The sequence below is a fragment of the Pinus tabuliformis genome, chromosome 7, assembly GCF_031772625.1.
Source record: "Pinus tabuliformis cultivar Carrire ecotype Pingquan chromosome 7, CPIR1, whole genome shotgun sequence".
NCBI classification, from domain to species: domain Eukaryota; kingdom Viridiplantae; phylum Streptophyta; class Pinopsida; order Pinales; family Pinaceae; genus Pinus; species Pinus tabuliformis.
In genome coordinates this window covers 46,822,501-46,842,776 of record NC_142293.1, presented here as the reverse complement: position 1 = coordinate 46,842,776, position 20,276 = coordinate 46,822,501, and positions in this window count along the sequence as shown.

Below are 20,276 nucleotides of genomic sequence, written 5' to 3'. Positions count from 1 at the left end.
TTTTCCCCCAAAACTTTGTTAAGTGTTTCAGGGTCATCAAGTCCCAAACCTCCATGTGTATTATGTTTATAGATCTTTTCCCAGGCTACCAAAGCCCATTTTTTTTTCTCTTCCCCTTTGCCCCAAAGAAAATATCTTTGGATACTTCTGCATTGTTGCATAACTCCTTTAGGAGCTAGAAGGGCTGAAAACATAAATATGGGAGTTGTTTGAAGGACAACTTTTGTGAGCACTAGTCGTCCTGCTAAATTCAGAGAGCTATTTTTACATTTCCAGATTTTGTCCTGGAGCTTATTGGTCACAGGCTCCCAAACTTCCTTGCTCAGAGGTTTTTCTGTTATAGGTACTCCCAAATATTTGGAAGGTAGCATATCTCTCTGAAAGCCTAGAATTCTAGAAATATGTCTCTGAATAGTAATGTCATTATTAAAAATAAGATCTTTGATTTGGAAAGGCTTACCTCTGTACCCGCAGCCTTTGCAAAGTCATTCAGGATTTGTTTGTAGGCTAGAGCTTCCTTGACCATGGGAGTACCTTGCAGCATGGTATCGCCCACAAATCGTTGATGGGTCAAAGCCTCTCCATTCATGGTAAGTTTGGGACCCTATATTTGGCCTTCTGCTTTGGAAAATTTGATAGCATTGCCAAGCCCTTCCATCATGAGAATAAAGAGGAAAGGTGATAGTGGATCTCCTTGTCTGAGACCTCTCGAAGGTTTTAAGATTGTGGATGGTGAACCATTTAACAGGACTGGCAGTGGTTACAAGGGCCATTACCCATCTTATCCAGTTATGGTCGAATCTATAAGCTATTAGAACTTCCCTAATGTAGGCCCAACTTAGCTTATCATAAGCCTTTTCTAGGTCAAGTTGTATAATCATTCCTACCTGCCTATTGTTCTTAAGTGAGTGAATCACCTCGTGAGTTTGAATGATATTGTTGACAATTTTCCTGCCTTCCACATATCCAGTTTGCTCCTTAGACACAAGAGTTGAAAGAAGGGGCTTAAGCTTGTTGGCAATTATTTTGGAAATAATTTTGTACACCACATTGCATAATGCTATTGTTCTAAATCTGTCTAGTTTCATAGCATTAACCTACTTTGGAATCAAGGATATGAAAGAGGTATTGAGTGCCTTCAAAATAGTTTTGTTTTTCCTTGAGTCCTCCACCACATCAATGATATCATGCTTGACTATTCCTCAACATGCTTTAAAGAAGTCAACATTGAAGCCGTCTGGACATGGTGCTTTTGCTTTTTGAATCTCTTTGATGACTCCCCTGACCTCCTCTTCATACACTGGTCTGTTTAGATTATAATTGTCTTCTCTTGTCACAAGGTTAGGAATGTGCTATGAAAATTCCTTGATGAATTGAGCTCTGTTCAAAATAGGTTCCTCAAATATGCCTTGGAAATTTTGAACCAAAACAACTTCTATTTCTTTGTGGCTATTGATTTGATTTCCTTGAGAATCTTTGATGCTTGAAATCTTGTTATGAGACCTGTGACCCATGGTGGATTTGTGAAAAAACTGAGTATTCCTTTCTCCTTCTTTTAACCATAGTACCCTTGATTTATGTTTCTAGAATATCTCCTATTTCTTGCATAATCCTTCCCATTCTTGTTGATGATGGTCAGCTTGTTCCTTTCTCTCCTTGTTGAAGCCATCTGTGATGAGGATCTGGTTAATTTCTTGTCGCTTCCGTTAAACGATTTTTTTGGCTTCAAAAATGTTTCCAAACTCATTCTTATTCCAATCTTTAAGCCTGATTTTGATGTGTTTCAATATTTTATGCAGGAGGAACATTTTAGTGCCCTAAGCTTGAATATCATCTATCCACCATTTTTCAATATTGCTGATGAAGTTAGGATGGGTAAGCCAAATGTTTTCAAATCTAAAAGGTCTGTTTCTTGGAGTTCCTATAAAGTATGCTTCAAGTTGAACAGGTCAGTGATCCGAGCCACTAAAATGGAGTATCGTAGCTGACAAGTCAGGGTCTGTCAGGATGAGGTCCTCTTAGATAATAAATCTGTCCACTTTTGAGGCCACTTGAGACTCTCCTCCCATTTTATTGTTCCAGGTGAAGATACCATTACTTGTCTCTGTATCTACTAGCCTCATGTTGTTTATGAAATTTTGAAATGCTATGGAATCTCTGCCTAGTGATCTAGTTCCACCTTTGTTTTCCGATAGGAACCTGATCATGTTAAAGTCCCCTCCTAGAATCCAGGGGATATTTGAAGGCTTGTTCCTTAATTCCTCCAGTGAGGTAAGAAGCCCGATTTTGTCATCAGGTTTTTGTGGACCATAAACATTTGTAATCAAATAAACTTTATTGTCCCCCAAAGGTTGGATAACCGCTGAAAGATAGTTCATGGATGCTTTAGCATCTAGGATTCCCAGCTTCTGAGGGTTCCAAAGTGTGAGAATTCCTCCTACTGTTTTATCTTCTTTAACTTCTAGATATTCATACTTAATCAACCATTTGCTGTGTATTTCTCTTATTTTTTCTATTGAACATTTTGTTTCCTGAATAAATATCATATCTGGTTTTTCTACCTTCATTCTATTGTTGAGATTTCTTTGTTTCCTTTTGCTTCCTAAACCCCTAATATTCCATGTTGTAAGATTCATTAACAAAGATTTGTAAAGGAGCAACTATTTAGGTCTTTAATCTTACCAGAGTTGATCATGAGTTTTCCACATTCAATTAGCAGCTCATTCTTTTTTTTCTTCCCCTTTTTCTTCCTGGATTTTTGGGAGCTTGTCCCCCTGTTGCCTCCATAGTTTTAAACCCCTCATTTTCCTGACTATCATAGTTTATTTTGATCCCTGCACCCTTTGCTTGTGTTCTCCAGAGGAAGAGTTGTTGGACTCTGTTAAATTCATCTTGAGGTAGCGAATCCACTCCTTTAGTTGTTCCTTCCTCCAGGAACTTTCCTAGATCGAGATGTTCCCTTTCCAGTATGTCCTGAAGTTCATGATCCTCCGCGCCCACTTCGCTTGGGGTCATCTCTTGGTCCCGATCAAGTTCCATAGTACTTGGTTGATCCTCCCTTTGCTAGGTTTTATTAGGTCTATCCTCCATGCTCATATCCTTTTCCTTCTCTACCCGATTGTCCTTAATTACTTGATTCGTTTTTTCATCCCCCTCTTCTTCTTCTAATATCTTGAACCTATTATGACTAGGTTGTTTTTCCTCATAGCTTTTTTTTAATTTTTTCTCCCTCCTTTTCCTCTACCCCCCACCTTGGTGAAGCTTTTAGTCTCTTTACCTGAGGTTGTTTTGATGCTGCTCTCCCTTTTACTTAAAGGTCAGTCTCTCAAGGGGTGCCCATCTTCATGGCATTTGCGACATCTAAATGGCACATGCTCATAGTCCACCGCCTGTACCCATTCTTCATCATATACCTATAAAATTATTTCCTCCGGCAAAGCCCCAGAAAGGTCCATTTCCAGGCATATTTTGGCAAAGGAGGTATATTTTCCTCGCAGAGTGGCTTCTAATATTTTAAAAAAATGCCCTAGTTTATTACCTATGGTTTTTTAGCAATTCTGGTAGCCACTAATCTAGAGGTAGGGAATATAGTCTTACCCACACTGGCACCGATGTAAATGTTTCTCGCTCCGGAACAAAGTTCATTACCCATGGCATCATATAGAGGCTTGCAGCCACATAGATGTAAGGACCTCCTTCAAACACCCTATATTTATCCACTAGGTTGAAAAACACAACTATGAAGAAACCCTTGGATCGAAGGTGTAGCTCTATTTCTCGCTTAGGTTTCCAATGGTTCTTTATCCATGCGTGTAGTGCCTTCTCTGTTGGCCAGAACCCCATGAATTTACATATCACTGCATAAGTCGCCATATGCTCTCTGTGTGTGTATAGCGCTGGAGCACTTAGCACCACATGGGGTGTGATGGATGCGTTAGGTTTACATGGTCCTGTCCTACTATTGGGGTCAACCTTCTAACTATCTACTCCTGTACGCTTCTCTCTTCTGACTTCCTCTTGTGCTTCTACCTGCCTCTATGCTCTGTTGTTTTCCTGTTTTCCTCTGTTTGTATCCCCTGTTTCCACTTCCATGGGCTTCTTGAAGCAGTTTGATACAACATGACTATAGGAGGGAGTGGAACTCCCCCCTTCTCTCCCCTCCATGGCGCCCAACTCTAAAATCTTGCAACAAACCCTAGTTACGCATGTTTTCAGAGCTCTGTCAATCTTCTGCAATTTTCACTCCAATGCCCTAGCTACATTCATGTGTTTAATCAGTACAAATAATTACCTTCACTAAGGATACTACATCACTAAAGATTCCTAATTTTTGAAAAAGAGAACTCAAAGCATCATGCTCAAATTATCTTAAAACTATTGTCCAAGAAATAAAATGATGAGTTTTAGGGAAAGAGAAAGATAACCAAGTAAATCATAGTATACAATTAACTTTAATACCACAGACATGCTGGGTATACGACCAAAGTCCCACATTGACTAGAGATGGGGAGGATCATGGATATATAAGGATGGACAAATATCTCCATTGGTATGAGGCCTTTTGGGGTAAGTCCAAAAGAAAATCCATGAGGGCTTAGGCCCAAAGTGGACAATATCATACCAAGGTTCAAACTGGGGTCCTATGTGGTGATACCTTTGAATATAGAAGATAATCAGGCTCCATACCCAAACATATATTACGGAGCAATGGAACACATAAAATATTGCTAAAATATTACGGAGCAATGGAATATATGTGGAGCCTGATTATCTTCTATATTCAAAGGTATCACCACATAGGACCCCAGTTCGAAATGGGGGCGGCAACGCTGCCCGTAAAATATTCGCTGCAGGGGGGGTCCATGGGGGGTCGGCTGCCCCCGAAGCTAAAAACAACTGTAAAATTGCCTTGTAAAAGTATAGTAATTTCTAGTCAATCTGGGCCGTTCATTATGCGGATGATCTGACGGTAGAACTTATGTTTAGTTTAGGGTTTTTTGCCCTAGAAGGCAACCCCTCTCTTTGTATGAGGGTATTTATTTGAGGCTGTGTGATAGATGTGTATTCTGTGAGCGAAAAACAGAGAGGTGAGACTATGAGAGAAAACAGAGGATATTACAGCGAATTTGCTATAGGTTGTGTCTCTTCATTTTGCTGGATAATAGAAAGGAAGGACTGGCTATTTGGGGTGGACGTAGCCCAAACTGGGTGAACCACGTATATCTGTGTCTCTCTTCTTTTGTGCGTTTTCGGTGTTTATATTTATGCAATATTTTATGTGTTCCATTGCGCCGTAATATATAATTTTCTAACAAGACATAGCCCTGCTACCCACAGTCCTCTATAGCCTCGATAGGGATGTCTTTTGACCCTAACGAAATGCCTGCATCCCACTTACTAGATATAGATTCATAGTTATCTTATTTAATTTAAAAAGTAGATGAAGGCCACTATCCTCGCTTGGTAACCAACTAATGGTAGTGCAACTCACAAGAAGCAACATGGATGAATAGGCTAGCTCGTGATGAGACATCCAATCTTCCAGCTTTTTGGCTGAAAGCCATTAATCTGGCTTGGTGACTAATCTTGGTAATGTCATACATGCTAGATCTCATAATCCTCGTAGGTCGGCTCATCTTGAGACCTCCTATCCTCCAATCAATCCTTTGTAAACTCTAATTATGATTAACTTCAAAGGTTACTTAATAAGTGGGGAGGCAGATCTACTCAAGAGTATGGATTGGCATGAAACATTTTTAATGACTAATCATCACTTGCTAGTTCCTCTACCATAAAGACTTATTTTAATAAGAGATCCCATATAATGTCTGAAAGATTATTTGAGTTAATAATGCTAGTGTTCTCATGAATATCTCATTATGATCTTTACAAGAGTGGTCCACCATAGGAGGCTCTCCAATGGTACCTTCTAAGGGAAACTAAAAATATATATCTAAGATGACAACTCATTAGAGTGATTAATCATGGTCACTTTTGCAAAATCATGAGGTATTAGAGTGAATCATACTCAACAAGACTTGTCACAGATGTGTGTGTTAACAACCAATGTGGATCAAAAGTAGTTTCAGTGGCTATCCTTTGGAAGTCAAAGCCCTAATAGCATTGTTGTAACATATTTATTCATGGCATTGATTTATTCTTCTACCCTACTCTACCCTAAGAAGCAGAAGACTTCCTTTTAAGTATAGGATTACTTCCAATGCAATCATGTGTGCAACAAGAGAGTAATCCTACTCATGTTCAAATTTGAAAAGTGTGTTTGAGAAAATAACAGAACATGAGGAACCAACTGCATTAACTAGTGTGATGCTACAAATTGTCGAATGATAAAGGAGAATTGGATATTGACAGTCATTTAAAAACAAGATTCGATTGGATCCATATACTCTTGGTCATTTTATTCATGGGAAACAGCTAGTGCATCATGCAAATCCTCCACATTTCTTTGTTTATCCCCTAAAGTGCAGATTGGATTAGATGGATGCTCTTTAATCTATACTTCTAATGGATTCTCCTCATCAAGCATGATCCATAGCTTCTAAGTTTCCCTAGGAATATCTTCCGGTTCCTCATGAATATTTTCTTCCACAGGAATAGAACTATTTCTAATTGATGCTCAAATGTGTTCTTTCTGAGAAGCAGAAACCGCAGCTTCTGCTAGAATTTGAGATAGTTCTTGGAATAGCATCACACTTCCTTGCATTTTCCTACTAGACAAAAGGTCATGTTAGCACATGGATTTAGACTGAGGGGTTCTTTTTACACCCAAAAAAAAGAAACACACTAACTCAAAAATTCAATTACAGTTAAAGGAACAAACCAAGATTTTTAAACTAAGAAAATCACACTTGTGCAAAAATAAATCAAATAATCTCAATTTCAGTAAAAGAACAACCCATCATCACACTTTTTAGTAAAGAAAATTACTCTTAAAAACTCAATTGCAGTAAAAGAAACAAATCAGGCATCACACTTTGCAGTAAATGAAATCACTCATTTGCAATAAAGAAAACCTAGCCTGTGAGCTCTCGTATAATTCGAACCCGGCAACAGCGCAAAGATATCGGGCCGTATAAATGCAAGATTTACACCAAAATTTAAATTTTCATTCCTGGTTGGTAAACTTAGAGGCGTAGCACAATATATTCCAAAAGAAGACCTCATGGATATGTGAAATCAAGCTCTTGAAAACAATTCAAAAAGGAATCATTCAGGAAAAGGAAACAAGACTCTTCAAGGAAAAGTAAACACATTGTGAATCTATTTTTGGCTCCTCTTTTGGGTTCAGTGACTCCTGCAGAAAGTCTTCCTCAGCTTTCAAGGGGACAAGAGAATGTAGATTCCACTCAAAAGAATGTGATTCAGTTTTAAAAATCTCTCTAAGGATTACATGCTATGTTTGCAAAAATGGAAAGCATGAAATAAAACTAGGAAGCATAAAGAAACTTCATTCCAACTAATCTAAAGAGACCATTGAATGCTTTAAAAAGAATCTAGACTATATGTGCACTGATTTTATGGAAATAATTTAGTACTCGATTGTAAGGAAAGTGTGCAATAAAAACGAATAAGATGAATACATTCTGTACTGCTTTCAAGCTCACCCTAATCTTATAAAACCATTAAATACTTTTTCTTTAACACAAAAATATTTAATTATGATGAAAGGAATATCAATCACAGCTTTTAGCCTTAAGACATTCTAAGAGTAGTGTGATCACTTTACTTTTTCAATAAAACAAGATTGAAATTTCTCCTCAAGATGACCCTCGCAATTAATTATCAATATTTCAAAAATGAATGTTATTTTCTCCAAAGTGAGAGAATTGGTTTCACATCTCAAATAATATCTTTAAGTCTGTCATGAATGCATAATGAGTTAAATCAACTAGAACTCTTAATAAGCCATAGTTTCCTTTATCATTATATTCTGAAAGTAAACCTTGTTATGCAACAAATGGTATTAGGGTTAGTTTCAAAGTTAACTTGTAATATAAATAAGAGATGTAGTTAAAAACATTCACTACCTATCCTCTGCCTCAGTCTTTATAAAAATACAGAACAATATCATTAATCAAACTCGAATGATCAAAGCTATGAAAAAGAACTGTGGAATAAAATCATAAGTCAAATGATCAAAGCATAGGAAAGAGTTGTGAAATGAAATTGCAGAGTTGTATTAAATCACACTCACACCATGCATCTATCAAAATAAAATGCAGAGAAATCCTAAGAGGTATGGGGCAACGGACTGGCTAGTGGGCCCAAACCACCCAGCTCATTTCCCTTGCAGCAGTTAAATTAAAACACCAAAAGATTTAGAATGATTGAAAACATAAATTGAATGTCAATTTTGATTAACGTTGAATCTTGTTACGCAATGAATTAACAACGCAGGGTTGGGCTCCAGTGGTCCCCTCCAAGGATCATCCCACTGGGCATGCAGGCTCCTCCTTTCCCTGCACAATTAAATTGATCCCCTTGTTCTGCAAAAAATGGTATCTATGGGATATAATTCATGATTCCATTCCAGTACGTATCCCTCATGCTTATAACTGCAACAGTGCCTAATTACTTGGATCACATGCATACAAGTTTAGAAGCACAAACTGATTTAGAACCAAAATAAGGAGATTCAATTTTGACTGGGTTCCAATTGATGTAGGATGCATTTGCTGAATGTATGCATTTTAATCCTCACATGTTGCATTTGTTGAAGCAATTTTATTCTCGCAGGGTCCCCCTTGCATCTATTCAATTGTCAAAGGCATTGCATATTTTTTTAATGCAACTACCGCATTGATTTCTTTAGTTTTGAGAAAGCCACACTGTATGCTCCTCGTCCAATAGTGCTGCCTCCCAACTTCTTGGATCGAAGGTTATCGGCGCATATATTTTTAGAGTTTGAAAACTGAATTCTGTATAAGAATAAGAAAATTAACTTTTAGTTGGATTCGTATTGATCTGGAGATAATCACAATGACCAATGCTGAGTCATGATATCTTCTCCATGAGAGTATCACACTGTTAATGACTTTGTGGCTTCTAGAAATAGTTTGACCATATTCTTTGACTTTCACTGTACACGTTATCTGGAAGACCTGGGTGCGATCAAGGGAACACATCACCATCTCGAGCACCTTCTCCTCAAAACCCATATGCTCATTTTCCATCATGACAACCCGAAGTATGAAAATCGTGGAGGTGAGAACATGATTTGCACTACTGGTACAAGAACTACACTGTTAGAATAGGAACTATTCATCTGCCACAAAGAGAGCCTACTATTAATGACATTTTCACATTAAATTATTTTCAAATTAACAAAACAAGAAGAATTCGTAAATCAATAACTCTTACCGATCAATGCGTCTAGATAATAGCCCAATAGTGCATAAAAGGGACAATAATGACTATAAACACCCAATACAGACATACATTTATTCAGCAAAAAGCATGAAAATATGGACCAAATTAAGGTTCAATATTCACTGGGAGGACAAGTGGCGCAGGATTATAGCATTAGACATTGGATGGAGACTTGACCTTGAAGTGGATTCTGGACTTTCAGCGAAGGAAGTGAATCCTGGTATTACTTGAGGGTGGAGGTGTGAGCCTTTGGATTCCCTTCTTGTGGATGCAGTCATTTTATCCTTTTATTTTTTGGTTGAGAAAATGTGCATATGTGTATATGTGTGTATTATTGTAAATACTATATCGAGATAGATTTATAAAGCTCCATGGACTGTATATTTATTTACTGGGTGAAGCGAATGTGTATGTGTGTATATGTGGTTATTATTATAAATAACATAATGTGTTGTGTTGTAAATCTCCAGTAAATCGTATTTTTGTCATGTTTTAGCAAATGGTCATTCTAAATACTGCAATGAGTTAAGTTATAAAGCTCCATGGGCAGTAAGTTTTGTTTTCAATAGTCTTGTTGGTTATAGGTGTCATTGAACATTGAGGACCATGTTCCCCCAAGGGGGAGGGTTCTGTAACAACCATGGTTAAAAATCCATGTAAATATATATAATACCATGGTCATGGGACACGTATTCCAAGCTTAGTGGTGGGAAAAACATCCTACTAGGTGTCACTTTGGTTTATTATAGCTAAGGAAATAGGAAAAGGAAACAGAAAAGGGTTTGGAAGGGCATGAGGCATTTATTGGCATTTTATTTATGAAAATAATTGAAATTACGAGAAAATGAAGGTGAAAGGTCACACATTGCATGTGAGGAGGAAAATGAAGGAAAATAATGGAAAATGAAGAAAATAGAGGCCTCATTAATAAAAAGGCTTCTTGGGATCTGTTAGGGTCCTAGAATTTATAGTGATCAATTGATGATTTTATGGTTATTTATTTTGGGAATCTGCTAGTAAATTTTAGCCTATGAATCACTACGTTTCATAGCCTAAAGATTTGTTTGTACAAGGAACCATTCAATTCTAGAAGCTCAATGGTCAAGACAATTCTGAATGTTTGGGAGATTTTTTGGATATAAATTCTAGCTCAGATCATATTATAGGTGTCTTTATGGTAAAGTTCTCAGAAGAATCTTTCCAGTGACATATCTGGTACTTCAAACCAACTTTCGAATCAAAAGATAGAGCAAGTTGAAGTCTGCTCCTCAAAACCACAAAACAAAGAAAAAGGCCTAAGTGTGAAATTATTTATTTGAATTATTAAAATTAATTCAAAAATAACTTTGCAACCTAATTTCTAAAACATTAGAACCACATTTAATTTCATGCATCAACCAAAGTCAAAATAAAAAAGTCAAATCACCTTTATGTCCCCACCCCACACTTAAATATTAAATCACCCTAATCTTTCATGCCTCGAGAATGGGAGGTTGAGAAAAAATGACACTCATGTAAATGAGTTTTACGGATGGGAGGTTGAGGTAAATGAGGCTAATATGTAAAATGAATTTATAGGTACAACTGAAATGAATTTACAGGTACACGTGAATTTGAATTTACAGGTATAAGTGAAATGAAGTTATAGATGAAATGAAGTTATAGCTGAAAGTAAAAGGGGAAAGGAAAAATACTTTACCAACCATCCAAAACAACATGTTTTTTTGAAATCCATGTGTTGTTTTGCATTCCCATGGATTTCAAAAACTATGTTTTGATTTGTCTTTCCATGGATTTTAAAAAACCATGTGTCAAAATATTTGGAAAATATTATTCAAAATATATATGTTTTTCCTCAAATATTTTGTGACAATAATGAAGTATTCAAGAGATGATAAAGGGAAAAAAATGATAGAAATAGAACTGAAAGGGACAACTAGTTGATACAGGTGGCAGAGTTAATCAAATTTGAGAGGGAAGCTAGTAGGTTTTGTGAAGACAACTTCAACCTTTCTAGATTCCAAGGTAGAGGATCAAAATTTAAAAACCAATTTCCAGATTTGAAAGCTAAAGATTTTCGAGCAATTCTATATTTCTTGTAGATTTATAGTGATTAATTTTATTTTTAGTTTATTACTAAATTTTTTTGTAGAAAATTGTTAGATATTATTTTGTAATCGGTTCCTTTTTGGAATCTGATATTAGTTTGGAAGGTCAATAAGTATATTGTAATAAAGTTGAAACAAAGGTTGGAACTTGTACCAAGAAAGCAGATCTTTGATGTAAATCTGTGTACTGAGCTAAAATGATCATTTCATTAATATATAAAGTCATTCCAGGATTCATGTGCCTGGAAAATTGGTGATGTTTTTCCTCTCGTGTAATTGTTATTTCTCTGTTTTCCCATTTGTTTTTCTTATCTGTATTGTAAAACATTGTTTTGTAGAATTTGGACCAAGTCTGGAAGGGAAGGGTTGCCCTAAGCCATATCATAAAGCATAAAATCTACGTAGGGTGCTAAATGTTGCAATAATATGGCTGACCTTGTTTAATTCCACTCTACTCTAGCTTATAAGAAATATATGTGTTTTCAAACAGAGATTAAATATAAAATTCATTATCAAATCCTCTATGTTTATTTGAATCTAAATCTTCTCCTCCCTTTAATTCCACTAAAGCTCCAAAGATCCAATAGTGTGCCTACCTTGCCCTGTTACAATCTCTTTTGATATTTCTATTTCTGATCACCCTAAGACTCTTTGACTCCATTTCCCAATGGTATTTACTTGCAGTTTCAACCAAATATTTGAAAAAACCAAACTATTAACCTAATAGCTAGCATTAAATCTCAAAACAACAAATCTAAATCCAATAGAGAGATCCCTCTCTCAATTTAGAAGGGCTAGCTTTTAAGCTTACAAGTGGTTTTGTGGTTACCTCTGGATTTCATTTATAGCCTTAGGAAATTACAGAGTGATAACATTCTGGTGACCATACTAGGGATGAAAGGTTTCATCTTCCTTAGGAAAGAGTATCAAGTTTATGATCTGATTGCTGATGGTCGACAATGATTAGACGAAAGAAGGCTAAAGCATTCACCTCACGACTCCAAGAAGTTTCAAGCTGATGTAAAGACTCCACTTGCAGTAGGATCCAGAAATCAAGATGAGTTGTCAATTTATAAGGTATTCTCCTATGCATCGCCTTCATTGTCCAGGATTTCCAAATCACATGCCTTGTGTAATTTTGAAGACTTATTTACCTACCTTCAGAGAGGAAAAAGGAGATGATGCTACTTTTCATATGATTAGGTTTCATATGCACATCCATAAGTTTAAAGTTAAATTTCATGAAGATTTTCTTATGAAGATGTTCATGGTGTCCTTGGAGGGAAATGCACAATCATGGTATGAAATCTTGCCAAGTAATTGTTTATATTATCTTAGAGATTTTCATACAGTATTTTATGAGAGATATAAAGAACATCATCCTTCTTTGTTGTTGGTCAAAGATTGTTGCACACATTTTGACAATTTTATTGAGGATTTGGAAATCTTTTATGAAGATGATCAATTTATGGATGATGAGATTATATAGGCTATTCATGAGAGACATTTCAACCATGAAGAATATGAAGAAGTTTTTTGCTATGACATTTAAGAAAATTTTCAGCAAGTACTAATTCCCTTGGTTGAAGATGAAAGGTAACTGAAATTTAAAGATGACAGTCATGTTCTATCCCCTGAATCTGATGAAAATTTGTAGCAACCTTGAAATTTTTTATGTGGTCATGATAAAGATGACCATAGTTATAATAATGATGGGGAAACCCATGTTTCGTCCCTTGGATCTTATAAAGATTTTCAGATTTTAAGAAACCAACATATGGATGAAGATTGTAATTCAAGTTTTTCTTCAGAATTTTCATTTTATGAATTTTCATTTCAAATAAAAGCTTGTCAAGTTCAGATTTATGAAGTTGTATGTATGGAAAATTTAGATAGTGAAACTGCACATGAGAGTTTTCAGATAAATTCAAATGAGGATAACAATAATAGCCTATAAATTCTGCCAATCAACTCTTCAATGCAAGAGAATTTTGTCATTGAGTTCCAAGGAGCTACTGAAGAAGAGAAAGTTATTTTGGATCCTTAAGATGATGATTTTTACATCCCTTGAAAACACAAAGCCAGAAACTTCAGAAAATCACAAAGACATTTTTATTGGAGTATATGAGAATTCACTTTCATGCATTGAACAACAAAGGGAATTTCTCCATGATTTTGAGGATCATTTGGAAAACCTATTGGAATCTTCAACAAAACTAAATTTTTTGTTGGTTATTGTTATGCCGGTTTAATCATTGTTTAATTGACTGAATCACAACCATTTAATTTTCAACCAGGGTAGGTTTGTTTATTTCAAAGGTGTTTGCACTATCTGTGCCAATATATACCAACCAATGATAGAAATAAAGAACAAAAAGAAATGTCTTTGAACCAATTGCAAAAATTAAACACTCATGCAGAAAACAAAAGCATTCTATCAGAATGAAATCACACCTCATGTTTTACCAAGAAAAGGGCACGCCACACACCATATCAATGACTGGACCAACTGATCAAATTTTACAACTTAAATCAATCTTGTCTAACAACATATCATAAATCTAAAAAATAGAAGTAAATCTGCTTTGTGAATTATATAACAACAACAATAACTTCACACTTACAAGGAAAAGATAATTAATCTACTACTACAACTACTACTGCAATCCATGCTAAAGAGGAGGTCCCTTCCTCCCTAGCAAGGCACACGGATGAAATGCAAACTAGTTAAGGATTCAACGCAAAATTTGTAAAATCATCACCAATGATGTTCATGTATTGAAATAGTTGTGAATTACAGAATCAAAATGATGATACTATCTCGTGTTGCCTTCATGTTCCCTTCCATGGAACTAAATTCTTTTATAAAGTTTACATGCCCAAAATAGGGAACAAATCAGTCATGAGAATCTCACGATTCTCATGTTGATCAATATTAAAAGAAAATAGAAATTGTTACAACTAGTTTCTAAATAAAAGGCCTATTCAAGTTACATCATTTTCTAAAATCATAACTACCTTGATTCCTTAACTGCCCATAGACAATTCATGCTTCATGACAATTGTCTCGTGGAATAGTACCCACGGTCTTTGACAATTGTGGTGTAACAACATCGCGTAATGTAACAACAATGATCTGTAACAACGACTTGGGATGTAACAACAACTTGCAGTCTAACAACAATGGTCCGTAACAACAAATCCTCAAAGCATATTTGTGAATTAACAACACAACTTTCCAACCTTTGGCCTTGAATTTATGGGCAACACCTGAAAGGAAAAGGGCCAAAAAACTTCTTCCACACGTACCCTGCTTAGCCATAAAAAATATATCACACCATTCATATTTAACAAAATTGGAAAAATAATATTTCACAACAAGAGTTGCTTCTTATAACTAGGAAAATGATAATTAGGATGTAAATCTTGCAGGTTCAAAGGTAAAATGGTCAAAAATGGGGGAAAGAGGTATCTAAAGTATGCACAAAAGTTGCACCCAACATCTCCCCCCAACTGAAGCAATTTCATGTCCTCATGCAAAATTCTCAGATATTGTTGTTGTACTTCCAATGTAGATTTGTCAAGTTGTAAGCGTCGACAGTATCCTCATCAATGGACCTATAGCCCTGAGTGGCCATCAACTGATGCAGCCAGGATTCCTCCTCATAGTCACACAACTGATAAAGGGGTTGGTACTCTTCCACTGGCAGCCAAATCAAAGGATATTTAAACTTGAGCCCTATCCAGAAGGTTCCCAATGATTTCACAATATGAGCGTACTCTAGAACCTGAGCAACAACAACCATGAAATTTTGAAACCCAAAAGGGTCACCCTCCAGTAGACCTACACTATTGGTCTCTATGCGTTTAAGGCACCCCGTTAGCGATCAGCTCTTCAACTGCACAAAAAGGTTGAGGAAGAACCCCATGATTCTCCTTCTGTAGATATTTGATTGCTTTTTGATGTCCGGAGTACTCAGAAATATCTTAAAATCACACATCAACTCTGTAGCCATACCTAGTTTTGTCCTTATGCATAATGTTGCCTTCTCTTTATTGGTGTCTGCTGACTTCATTGTCAGGTGCCACTCTATCTGATTTATCATGAAAGAAATAAAAGAACGCAATTGTAAGTCCTCTATATAGGGGAAAATTATCCCAACCATATGCAAACTATCATGCTCACAGATTATATTATGAATAAATGGCTCACATGGTAAGCTTTGGTAATTAAATCGCAAGAACGGAAAAGTTCCAAAAACATTCGGGTAGAATTACCCAAATACGGTCTATTTTCATAGACTGTCCTCAACTCAAAAAAATAAAATCTTTCCCACCAAACACTGGGTAGGATGGAGAGGGCCTTCTACACCCTAACAGATTTAGGGTGAGTTCATGTAGCCTGTGTTTATCATTTGTTAAATCCCAAACTTGTTGTTGTAACAACTATAATTGCTCCTTTTCTCCTTCATGGCTTCCTTCTTTTCCCATATTTCCCATTCTTCTGCCAATTTCTTCCCAACCCATTTTTCATTAAATGAACCTACCACTTTCCAATGTGCTTCGAGCGAGATCACTCCCTCTTGTAAAGAAAGTTCCTGTCATTTCCATTTCTGCAATTCTCATGTCAATAATTTTTTCTCCGTACACCATCCTACTTCAGGACCTTGTGTTCCTGCACATGCAATATCACTTGGGGGTGTAACAACAAATTGAGGATTGGGCTTCTCTACTTGGGCTATGGATTTCTATGTACCCGCTGCTTCGTCAGCTCGATCTTGTGGTTCAACTCTTTCTTTTTCTTCCTAGGTAGCCTCTGTCTCTACTACTAGTTCTTATGTAACAATAATGTCATTGGGCAGGTTCTTGTGTGTCATCTCCTAGGTCGCTTTCCATGCGATGCTTCATTTCACCCACTGGTTCTCATGTAACAGTAGCGTCATTATCACCTTCATAGGGTTTGATTTGAGTTTCCATCGAAATGGTTTTTGCATCAAAAACCTTATATTCGGTTGTTGCTAGATCCCTAGCACATGCTACACATACAGTTTCCGATGTGGTTTTTACCCTCATTTTGTCTACAACCTCTGCCAAGGTGTCCAGGCCCGGGACGAGTGCTTCCACTTTACCCTCCTCTAATTGCTGCCTTAATTTTTCATTTTCTTTTTCTAAATTTTCAATTTATGCAACAAAAGTTGGGTCTCGTCCTTACCTAGTAGAGGGACCTGTTCTAGATGGACTTGTTCCCCTTCTTCCTATTTCCCTATGTCCTTGTGCTTTCTCGGCTCCTTTCTGGATGGAGGTGAAGGTTGTGGTTGTGAGTTTACTTTCACCCTCTTCATTGTACCTTGTCACCTATCGACTTATCCAATGATATTCTCTCAATCCTACCTCCCAAGGATTGGCCTTGTTCTTCAGTCTCCCTAACCTCCCTTAGAGCATCATTGAGGATTTCATCTTACCTCCAGAGGAAAGTCCTTGTCTTTCTACTCATAAAATCCTCCCAGCTCCTACCTTGGCATTCCAATGCATCCATCACAATTAACTTAATGAGGTCATGGTTGGTAACACAACTCTATGGCTGTGCAACAATTTTCATGGGAGCAGACATGTGCCTTATATTTCCTAGCAAGAAATATGGGAGATTGACCAGTTGCCTATGTCGAAGGTGGTTTAGTACAGGGAAATGTTAATTAAACACAATTGTTTCCCTTCTTTCATAAGTAATGTAGTCAATAATGTATAGGGCAACGTCTCCCCGTGGCTAAGGGAGTGATAACCTGTCAATTCCCCTGCCCTTTTTCTCCGATTTGTCTTCTCCTTTTAGGAATTCCACCTTAAGGGAGAGGTCACTGATATTTCGGTTAAACCACCTCTTTCCCCGAGTCTGCAATGATACTACTAGAGCAATTAATTCTTCCATAACTTCTATATTCAACCGCCTAACCTCTGTCTAGTTTCTATTCAGGTTTTTAGCGAATTCGATGGTAACCAACTCCTCTGATCCCTTAAGTCACTCAAAGAACTCAAACCATACTACTTCCTTAAAGATATGGCACACCTCAGAGAAATTCTCCAATGCTTCAAGTGAATTGGGCTCGTGATGGACTGATGCTCCTCTCATTTCTGTTTCAGTTACTGCACTCTGTGTTCTCTCTGTTCTTCCTTTAAGAATTTTTAAATGACGGTGTAATACTTCATTGAGGTTGATATTAGGGCAGTGAAGTAGGAACTAAAAGCAAGAATTTCGGGTCAGGGGGATCGTACTGCACATGCTTTGATCTCATTATTGATCCTGGATCATGGGGGTTTGTCTTTAAATGCAATTTAGTCCTTGGCATGATTGGCATAAAGAGATAGCAATAATGGTAGGGTTTAATAATGATTACAATATTGTTGCTTTTAATTTTAGTTTTAAATCGCAGATTACAAAATGATTTTCCCTCCCCCCGAGTTTAATGGGACAACCATCCTCAGTCGTCAGACAAGGTGAAATATTAATTTCCATAATTGTTAAACAGAGGGAAAAAGTGATATACCTTTTGTGTGATGTACCCAAGGTGATGTGGCGATAAGGGATTGGTGAAAAGGTACCAACGATATAATTAATTATGGTGGTGACGTGCTGGTTGTGTCAATTTCTCATGTAGCACGATGATTATGAATGCTATTTATTGCGGCAAACGATTTCACCTGGGTCACTACTGTAGGTTGTTAGTTGTTCCACATGTAACATTGAATACAATTTCTAACACTATTTCTACATAAATTTCTTATTTACACTACTCTTTGTGGATACTTACAAAAATTTGAAAAGAACGAGGAAAGACTAAAAACTTGTAACAACATATTGTAATATGTTCATGAGATAAATGATGTTGTTAGAGAAAGAAAAGAACATGTAATAGCCGCCACATGGTGGTTTTCAACTGTCACAATTTGTCTACCTGTGTCCATATAAGATGTTTTCATAGTTAGATTCTTATTTACATATTTTTATTGAATTTTTTATTTTTATTTTTTTTTACTGTGTGTTATAGCTTCCAACAAAAGTTGATTTTCAGCTATTACAGTTTTAGAGAATTAATAATTTGCCAGCACAGGAGAATTTTCCCATGCCCCTGTAATCTGAAGGTCAAAATTTGTGACAACATTGATGAATGAATCCTTTGAAGCGGGTTTGTGATATAGCCGAAGACAGTGCCCATTAACGAGTAATGGTGTCCTAGCACTATGTTGAAGCCTCAAAAATCACTGTGACAACATGGGGGAAAACCATCCGGACCTTGGTTAGTAGCTCCTTTTTGATTTGGTGTAGTAGCTTCGATTGGGGATAATGGGACCAGTTTCCTAGAAAAGATTTTGATAGTGTTGGTGGGGTGATATATGATGTAACAGGAAAATGATTGAGCTAAGTATAATCTAATTTAACTAATAAACACATACATATATCCTAATTTAACACTATTTATCTATAGATATACTCGAGAATTAAATACAATATGCAATCTACAATGATATCTTACAACAATTTGCAATAGAGATCATTCAACTTTAATAAGAAGTTAAATCGTTTAATAATAATCATTTTGGATAAATAGTTAGACAAAACGATTGAGAGAAATATATCACATATAAAATTGTTCATGTATTCAGAATAGAATCAGAGCTAACATCATACAAAAGTGCAATAATGCTAAACTATAATTCATATTTTCATACATAAAACAATTAAATGAAGAAGTATTGCTTGATACATAAATAAAACATGATCATAAGATAAAAGTACCATGTATGATAAGTCCTGCTCATGTTCTTCGGAAATATTAACCCAATTTCAACCAATCTAACAAATTCTAAGAGTACAAAAGTGAATTTCAGTAGAGCATGTTATATATTTGAAAGAAAATAGATCTTGTGCCAATCATTTCATCAAAACCTCCGCAAAAGTAGATAAGTGCAATGTTTTGGACAATGTTGTTGATAAAATTTCTAGACCCCTCTCTAAATGCATGAGGGGTTTAAATACTAAACTATATGTCTTAAAATAGATTATTACAAAAAAATAACTCAGGAGGTTTAAAAGACCTTCCTCATAATATGCAAAAATAAAATTAAAAGAAAAATACATTAAATGACTAACTCCTTTGGACTTGATCTCTAACATCGCAAATATCAGTCATTGGATTGAGCTAAGTCGATTGGCCGATTGCATACTTTAACTACCCAGTAAATATGGAATCTGTTAGTGCTCGCAGCATCTTTTGTGTAGAGGTTATTAAGCACCTCAAATTCATCCACTAATTGTGTGGTTTCACTAAAAACTGCGAGTATGATTCCCAATTCAGCCTGTTTACCTATTTGATTACCTCCTCCTTTTCTTGCGTTGTTTGTCTCCATTGCTGCTCTAACTATTTGACATTCAGAAGAAATACGGTTATACATTCCATTTTAACAAGTTTATTTGGATTATGTTAGTTTGTTGATTTGTGCCATGGCTTCAATTATGTTGTTTGTTGTTGTCACTGCTATTATTGTTCCCCTTTGCGCTTGTTTCAACTAAGAATCCCAATCTATGAACATGATGTCTTTTTGAGATTCATCCAGCTTTGGAAAGTCAGCCTTTCTCCCATCCTCTAATTCTTGCTCAGTGAGAAAGTCAGAAAACCTTTTATGGATTTTGTCATACTCATGTCTCATGTCAACGACTTGGTTTGTTAACTTGTCACTGGTTTTGCAATATGGACTTATCTGCGAGATTTTATGGCAAAGTACTTC